The sequence below is a fragment of the Xyrauchen texanus genome, chromosome 20, assembly GCF_025860055.1.
Source record: "Xyrauchen texanus isolate HMW12.3.18 chromosome 20, RBS_HiC_50CHRs, whole genome shotgun sequence".
NCBI classification, from domain to species: domain Eukaryota; kingdom Metazoa; phylum Chordata; class Actinopteri; order Cypriniformes; family Catostomidae; genus Xyrauchen; species Xyrauchen texanus.
Genome location: NC_068295.1, coordinates 28,560,172 through 28,568,893, shown reverse-complemented (window position 1 = coordinate 28,568,893; position 8,722 = coordinate 28,560,172). Strand labels below are relative to the sequence as shown.

The 8,722-nt window shown below is 41.2% G+C and overlaps 1 long non-coding RNA gene across 1 annotated transcript; it reads right to left on the bottom strand.

Moving 5' to 3' along the window:
* Positions 1–459: 459 nt before the first annotated feature.
* On the bottom strand, positions 460–8,417 carry LOC127660949 (uncharacterized). Its single transcript, XR_007972705.1, has 4 exons — positions 8,351–8,417; positions 7,303–7,908; positions 2,629–2,747; positions 460–1,271 (listed from the first exon to the last, which is right to left on the bottom strand). It is a non-coding gene; the product is annotated as an uncharacterized LOC127660949 (long non-coding RNA).
* Positions 8,418–8,722: the final 305 nt, after the last annotated feature.

Sequence of the window (8,722 nt, the reverse complement as noted above, 5' to 3'; positions counted from 1 at the left end):
GATCATGATTAGAATATGATTAATTGTGCAGCCCTACCCTGAAATAAATTTTTACAATTCTCTGTTCCACCTCTCAGCAACTCTGTGAACTTTTAATGGAAAAAATATCTGCCAAACTGTCACTGGCAGTCTTTGAAAACAAATCAATGATGCATTTCTATGCTGGCCACAGCAGTGAACCATGACATTACTAGAATTGAAGAGTTTTCAGAATATCAAGGACGAACATCCACACACAGAGAAATCTCAAAGGAAGTTTCTTGATAAAGAGGATTCAGATCAAAAGATCAAACAGTTCCTCTGCAATTTATTACAATCTATTGCATGGCTCTCTAGATTACTTGATTCTCACTGGTCAATAAAGGCATTCTGTGGTCAAATATATTTGTATAATGACATCTAAATTGTAGAATAGGCCGTTGCACCATTCAACCGATTTCTATATAGCTGTGCTAGTTTCATGTCTTTCATTTCATGTCTCTTTCTTCTAATCAAAAGGCAGCACAGTATTGAAAATTGCTCAGACATTCTGGGTAGGGTTTTTTCTAAATCCTAACCCTAAGTATGAAACTTCTGGAATTAATTCAGCCTGAAACGCTCAGCTGAAAAAAGACGTCCTTTTTCCTTCCATGCACAGCTATTTTCACCTAAAAATGCAGGTCTAGTTTTAACTCAAATCAATATGGCTTTTCCGTTTATTTTTTTATTTGGCAAGTAGCTGTGTAATAAGTGGGATAACGTACAGTCGGATAGTTATTATCGCAAAATAAACCCTTTCAGGGTGATGCAAAAGCCCTCAACTTCACATCAGGGTTTATTTTGCAATAATGACTGCCTGACTGTACATTATCCCTTACATAAAAAAAACAGATATGTGTGCTCGTGGCAGGGGGGCATCTGCTTCACCGTGTTAATGTCCACATCGGTGTGGTGGGACACGGGGAGTAGAGCAACACGAAGCTCCCTGCGGAGTCCTGGGAATAAGAAGAATGGGAACTTTGTAAATCTCCCATCCTGCAAAGACAATCACCTGTAGCCACATTCAACCAGGGGCACTTGATGATTATGAACCAAATATTTTATTACCAGGCAGAACATTCTTTGCAAATGAGCAGTAGTTGCATAAGTTTCCCACAGAGGGATGTTGAAGATACCTTGATGAGGCCCTGAACAAAGAGACCTGTGTCAAATTTAAATGAGCTGTCAGGGTGACACAATCAAGAGCACTTTCTCTCCACAGGAGTGAGGAAGAGACTCAGCATGAGCACGATCTAGTGAAGGAAACATCATAATTCAACTTACAGTTTTATACTTACAGTTTACATACGTTGTAGAATCTGCATTTTGTTTTTTTAAATAAGAGGGATCATAAAACATATGAATTGCATTTACACAAATTATTCTTGATTCTTAATATCATGTGTTGCTTCCTCAAGCATCAATAACTGTTTGTAGCCTTTTGTGATGGTTGTGCATGAGTAAACATGGCTTGTCCTGGTTAGTGTATTTGCCCAATGTTCTTAAAGGGATAGTTAACACAAATATTTTAATTCTCTGATTATTTCCTCACCCACATGCCCATCCCAAATGTGTGTGACTTTCTTTCTTCTGCAGAACAAAAATTAAGATTTTTAGAAGAATATCTAATAGAATATCTCAGCTCTGTAGGTCTATACATTTCAAATAAATGGGTACCAAACTTTGAATCTCCAATAATCACAATCATAAAAGTAATCCATATGACTCCAGAGGTTAAATCCTTCTGAAGCGATGCAGTCATTTTTGGTGAGAAATAGATCAATATTTAATTCCTTTGATACTATAAATCTCCACTTTAACTTTCACTTTCAGAATGTGAAAGTGAATATTTATAGTAAAAAAAGGACTAAAATATTGATCTGTTTCTCACACACAATTATCATATCTATTCTAAAGACATAGATTTAACCACTGGAGTTTTATGAATTACTTTTAGCACTATTATGTGCTTTTTGGAGCTTCAAAGTTCTGGCCACCATTGTATGGACCTACAGAGCTGAGATATTTTTCAAAAAATCTACATTTGTGTTCAGCAGAAGAACGAAAGTCATACACATCTGGGATGACATGTAAATGAGAGAATTTGAATTTTTGGGTGAACCATTCCTTTAACTTGCTCACTGGGAATTGTTAAGAATACTGTAAAGAAATATATATTGTGAAATGTATGATACAAATGCATTTGGATTGAAAATGTTTCTTCAAAGGTTTAAACATCTAACATTACTCTAGTATTGTGTAAAAAAAGATACGCTGTCAATGTAATACAGTAAATATTTTCTAGATAATAATTTAATTATTTCTGTTGGTTTTAGTACAATGACGATATAAATGCCAATTATTTAATTTAGCAAACAACATGTTGTCTTTATAACATCCTGCTTACTATTTTTTTCACACAGTATAAATAAGACTACATTTAGGAAGGGGGTCCCTTGCAACAGGATCACCATATCATGGGGTCATTGGCATCAAAATGTTTTAAAACTCCTGTTATAGGCAATACTAAATAAAAATTGTATTTAAAAGTGAAACATTTTTTAGATTCTGCAAGGGTTATGTTAAACGTATGAGCTCAACTGTACATACTGTACATCGATGTGAATGAAGTGAATGTCCAAATAGGAATGTGCACATTATTGACTTTCTTGGGATTGCTGCCAACCACCATAGAACAGCCACAAGTCTGAAGATGAGAGCCGATTGCCCTGTGAAAGAGAAGAATCACACATATCACAACCCCTCAGCAGAACTCTGCTCCAAACAACAAAATAGATCATTCAGATTATTGGCTTCTCCAAAAGATGCAATATTTCTTACTTGTGCAAAAATTCTTCATTACATGTCACCAATATCCAGGGTTGGGAGGGTTACTTTTGAAATGTATTCCTCTACAGATTACAAAATACATGCTGTAAAATGTAATTTGTAAAGTGTTACGTTAGATTATTCAAGGTCAGTAAAGTATTCTAAATACTTTGGATTACTTCTTCAGCACTGGTAGATTTTTTCACTTTTTTGAATATAAAATATCTTCCAGTACAGTAAGACAAAATATACATGTTAAAAATACATTCTCTGAAAAACCTTAATATCTTATGCAGATTTGATCTCCGCCTGTTGCTCACTCGATGTTGTGTCGAATGAAGAGACACTAGGGGACTTTCTTGAAGGCCTCGGTTACCTCTGAACTTGAGAAAAGACCAATGAGAATTTGTATGTCCCTCCCCCGGACATACGGGTATACAAGGAGGGAATTGTGCATCTGTTCATTCAGATTTCTTCTTCGGAGCCGAGCGGTTGTGCGATCAGCGAGCTGAGATTAATTCTGTTCCACTCACCTCTGTTGGATCTACGGCGAATATCAGCGGCTTTGCCCCTGGGCGCTTCAAAAGCACTTCTAAAAGAAAGTATTTTCCTAAAAGAGTAAATTCCTCTAAAAGAGCACACACAGCATGACTCCTTCTTCCAACAGAATTGAGGATGACCCAGCTGGCGAAGGACGCGATTTAGGGATGGCAACAGGCTCGGTTTTGCCAGGTAGATCCCCACGAACCACCTGAAAAGCTCGTTCACTTCCATCCAGGCTCGAGGTGAGAGCGGCTCGCCTCACGGCCAGTCTGTTTACTCCCTCGGACCCGCTGGGCTAGATGACAAATCCGCCACTGCATCGGAGAGCATCCCGGTGTCAGATGCCCATATGACCAACATGTATGCCCAGGCCACCGTGAGCGTGGGGTTGGATTGGAACCCTCTGTCCTCCCCGTAGAACTCACGGCTAGACAATTGGTTACTCGGGTTTTACTCAAAGACGTGATAGAGTCTGTCCCTCCAGCTGAGATGAAGAAGGGTTTCTACAGCACTTACTTCATCGTACCCAAGAAAGGCAGTGGATTATGACTGATCCTGGATTTGCGAGTTTTCAACCGGGTCTTGCACAAACTCCCGTTCAAGAAGCTCATGCAAAGACACATCCTAACATGCGTCCGGCATCTGGATTGGTTCGCAGCGTTAGACCTGAAGGACGCGTACTTCCACGTCTCTATTTTACGTCATCACCGTCCCTTGCACCGTACCTGCATGGACCAGGTAGTGAACCTGCAAGCACTGCCCCGGGAAGAGGCAGACCCAGCCTTTTTGTTGCTGTGTCCGGTGCGTGCTTTGCGTACCTATGTGGACCGCATGTTCTGAGCTGCTCATTGTCTGCTTTGGTGGACAGCGGAAAGGGAACACTGTCTCCAAACAGAAGCTATCCCACTGGGTTGTTGATGCCATCGCTTTGGCCTATCACACCCAGCCCCATTGTGAGTTTGAGCACACTCGACGAGAAGTGTGGCATCCTCGTGGGCATTTGCCAACGGCACCTTCCTAGCAGACATCTGCAGAGCAGTGGGCTGGGCAACACCCAATACCTTTATGAGATTTTACAATCTCAGGGTTGAGTTGGTCTCGTCCCGTGTTCTCTCAGGTCTGAGCACGTAGAACTCGGGAATATGGACCGTCTGTCCGGGTGTTCCGCTTGCACATAGCGCCTTTCTCCTCCACTGAGGTGATCATGTGTGCTCTTTCACCCAGGAGAGTCCACTAAACTCACGCTCCCTGGATGTTCTTCCTCCCTAGGCCTCTGGCCGCGAATTCAGTGGAGGAATTCCCCGACTAGACCCATTACTTGTACTAATTACTCTGTACTAGAATAGGTGCTCCACAGGATGGGCCCGCATGGATTAATCCCCCTGTGTGTATTTTCCGCGGTACGGTCCCCCTACTGGAGGACCTGCATCTCCCTTGGGCAGTCCCCACTGCCCACCGGTCGCCATGTTTGAAGCAACTCCTCCCTCGCAGCAGGTAGGATCTACCACCGTGCCATTTCCACATGTGGCCTGAAAACCCATGTGAACAGGGGCGGATCTACCGGGGTGGCATAGGGTGGCATATGCCACCCTAAAAGAATACTTGCCACCCAAGAATTAAAAGTTATGGCCAATTTGACAATTTACGAGCGTGAATCTCCAATGTCCGACTGCACTGAATGCAGCACGAGATGGCGCCAGAGCGGCAAGAGACTGATCAGTTTGGAAAAATGTGTGTTCTGAGTAAACAATTAAAGCGATGTCCAGTACCTCGTTTAAGTGCCGTGACCTATTTATTTCCACAGTGTATTTATGCTCACTTTAGTACAGCTCAATCCATAGATCTTCATGTGTAAGTTTTTCTTTGTATAGTTTCTTCTTGTACAAATGCTGCGTGCGTTTGCTTCCCCTCTCACACATCTGCCTGTCATCACCTGTGTCTTACCTTAATGCCTTTCCGGTAAAAATACTTCAATCATACTTCTATCTCCTATTAAGTGAGTTCACATTGTATAGTCACTTATTCCTAATATGAACTGTCACATGAAACCTCAAATGCAAGACATTGATTGCATGAGATTAAGTTTGTCTGTATGAGATTGTAAATGGCAGCCTGTGCCTTTTTTTAGTGTCTACATACAATTTCTCATCAAACTGTGATAAACGTGATTAAATTAAGTATATATAAGTCTGCCATATGTTGCCACCCCTCCAAAATTCCTGCCCCCCTCTCGCCACCCCATAAATATTTTTCTAGATCCGCCCCTGCATGTGAAGTATTTTGCCACACTTTACCTCCCCCCCAGCATGGGCAGGTGGTGGTCACCGCGGGGTCTTTTCCCCCTGAAAGAATAGGAGCTAGAAAAGAACACCTTCCCCGATGCTTGTTATAGCATTAAAAAGGCCACAGCCACTTTAACTCTATGCAAGAAACATATATAGAGAAAAGGTGCGGCTGGCACGGCCTGCTCCCATGCTTGGCACGTCGATTTGACCCCCAGATGGGGACCTAAAACGTTTATGACGTTTTTTTATGGGCACTGGGGAAGGGCACCCCCCAAATGGGGACCTAAAACGTTTATGACGTTTTTTTATGGGCACTGGGGAAGGGTACATGCAGTCTAACGCAGCCTGTTGCTTTGGCACGCAATGGCCTGCCCGCACCTGCATCAGCAGCTCACATACATGGTTCAGGGCATGGCGTGATTGAATAGGGACCCCGAGAGTCGCTTCATTCAACACAACGTCGAGTGAGCGACAGACGGGGAATGGAGGTTACAACAGTAACCTAGACTGCTAATCGCAGGATCGGTGGTTCGATTCCCTGCCCACGTGACTCCACATGCCGAAGTGTCCTTGGGCAAGACACTGAACCCCAAGTTGCTCCTAATGGCAGGCTAGCGCCTTGCATGGCATCTCTGCCGCCATTGGTGTATGAGTGTGTGTGTGAATGGGACATAGTGTAAAGCGCTTTAACATCTAAGGTTAAAAAAATGCTTTATAAGTGCAGACTATTTACCATTTCTATTTCTTCTGCTCCAAACTGACTTCTCTGTCTGCTCATATGAATGTAACACATCATAAGAAAGTGTTTCACTGCTGTTCAAATGCACTTTGGATTTCATCATTTATATGTATACATTTTTCCATCTGAAAGGACTAAATATTAAAATAAACAAATGACAATAAAATGAAAAGTAATCTCTTCATTAATCAAAATATATTTTGAATGTAACTGTATTCTGATTACCAATGATTTAAATTGTAATTGTAGTGGAATACAGTTACTAATATTTTGTATTTTAAATACATAATCCCGTTAAATGTATTCCGTTACATCCCAACGCTGCCAATATCATCATCGTTCAGAACAGTGTCCTTTATCAGTAACAAGAAAGATTATGACTTTATATGGGTCAGTGAGAGAGAGAAAGAGAGTAAGATAAATACTATTGAAAGATCTTTAAATCCTCATACCACACTTTCTATATTGCTGAATAAATACCTGAACTGCACCCTCAGAGACAAGCCATGCTTTCCATATTCTCTATTATATGTCTTGTTGAATATTTATTTAATTTTTTCTCTGCACTCTATTTTATTTACCCATTTTATTAAATTCGTGTTTATTGTTATTGTTTTATTGCATATTGTTATTTTTTATTAGCATTACTGTTATTGCACACATAAATTTTTGTATTAGTATTGACACTTTGGCAAAAGCAATCATGCAAATTAAGTACTTTGAAACTGACAGATATGCACCAGCATTGAGCTGTTATGCGGATGGGGTGTCAGATATTATGTCTACACTGCAACCCCCCCCTCCCCCAAACCCACACATAGACTGTAAAACAAAATAAAAAATAGCAACTGGATTAAACGTAAAAGATGTACAACTCTGAGCAAAGACCTTCTGCATGAAGATGATGATGTGTTTCAGTCTCGACACACACGCTGTCAGATGCAGATAGAAGCTTAGCTCTGACTTGGCCGAATGATTGACAGCGCACAAGTGGTCTAGTCACCCTTGAGCTCCCCGTCGAAGATCAACGAGACGAAGGTGACTCCCTTTTCTGCCAAGACGTAGAACTTCACATCCACTGCGCCACTCTCCACGCTCTGCAGAATCTCACCGTTCAGCGTGTGATTGGCCAGATAAGTAACCTAACCGTCACAGAGCAGCAACAACCCCTGGCCTTTGAGGATTCACCCACATCTGGGGGCCCAGATGTGTCGTACACGAGGACCCAGGATGTTGTCCCAGTTGGCGAAGGTTGCAGCTAGTAGGGGACACCTCAACCAGAACTTTAGTCTTTGCCACAGCTGGTGACTGGGGAGGACAGGCTGCAGACAACTGCATCACAGTTCAGCGTGTGATTGGCCAGAAAAGTAACCTAACCATCACAGAGCAGCAACAACCCCTGGCCACACAACTATACAGTCACACTACAGTCAGTCTCACAATGCAGAACTTATTGGTGACAAACAAATTGCAACATCTCTCTGCTGATGCAATCTGTTTGAGAAGGAGAGAAAATAAGGTGAAGACAAAGATCTGACATTCAGTCCAGACTAGTGACATTAAACCAAAATAACATCATAGACAGAGACTAGAATTACACTATTGATGTCCAAACCTACTTATTTGTTTGTCATGTTTTTTTTATTAATATTAAATAATGTAATATTTAGATTCAATGTACCATAGATACTCATACACATCCCTGGACTAAAAAAAGGAAAAAATTCTCTCACAAGCGTCGACTTTTTCGACCTCAGATAACGGAATGTACTGTAGTTGTTCACTCTGCCACTGCTGTCACAGTAAAAGAGCTTCATGCATCGAGCTAATATCATTAAGTACACAGCAATTTCCCTTCCCTAACATCTGTCTGCGGTGCTTTAAAAAGCTTAATGAATTTGTTTAAGTTGCCAGTCTGTGACATAAATAATAGTACCTGTTTGAGCTCAAAACTACACAGCACATCCGCGAACCCTTAAACCTTTTTCCTGGTTTTCTGTTGCTATAGCACAGGGCAGAGCAGCTCCCTCTGGCGGAGGAAGATTTCATTTGTTTACATGAGCCGTATGAAATTTATTACGTTATGTTTTTGCTTTTATTACCTAGTCGTTGGGGAGAAAAGAGGAGGAAAACAATATAATAAAAATTATATTGTGCTCCCATGAATAAGCTCTATGATTTCCTGAACAATGGCACTAAGGGCATTTGATTATCATGTGCAGAAAATTAATAAATAAGCTCTTGTTCAGAGTATTTATTTTTTATACTGTTAATCTGCAACCAACTAGTCTGGCAATCAGCTGAGAAA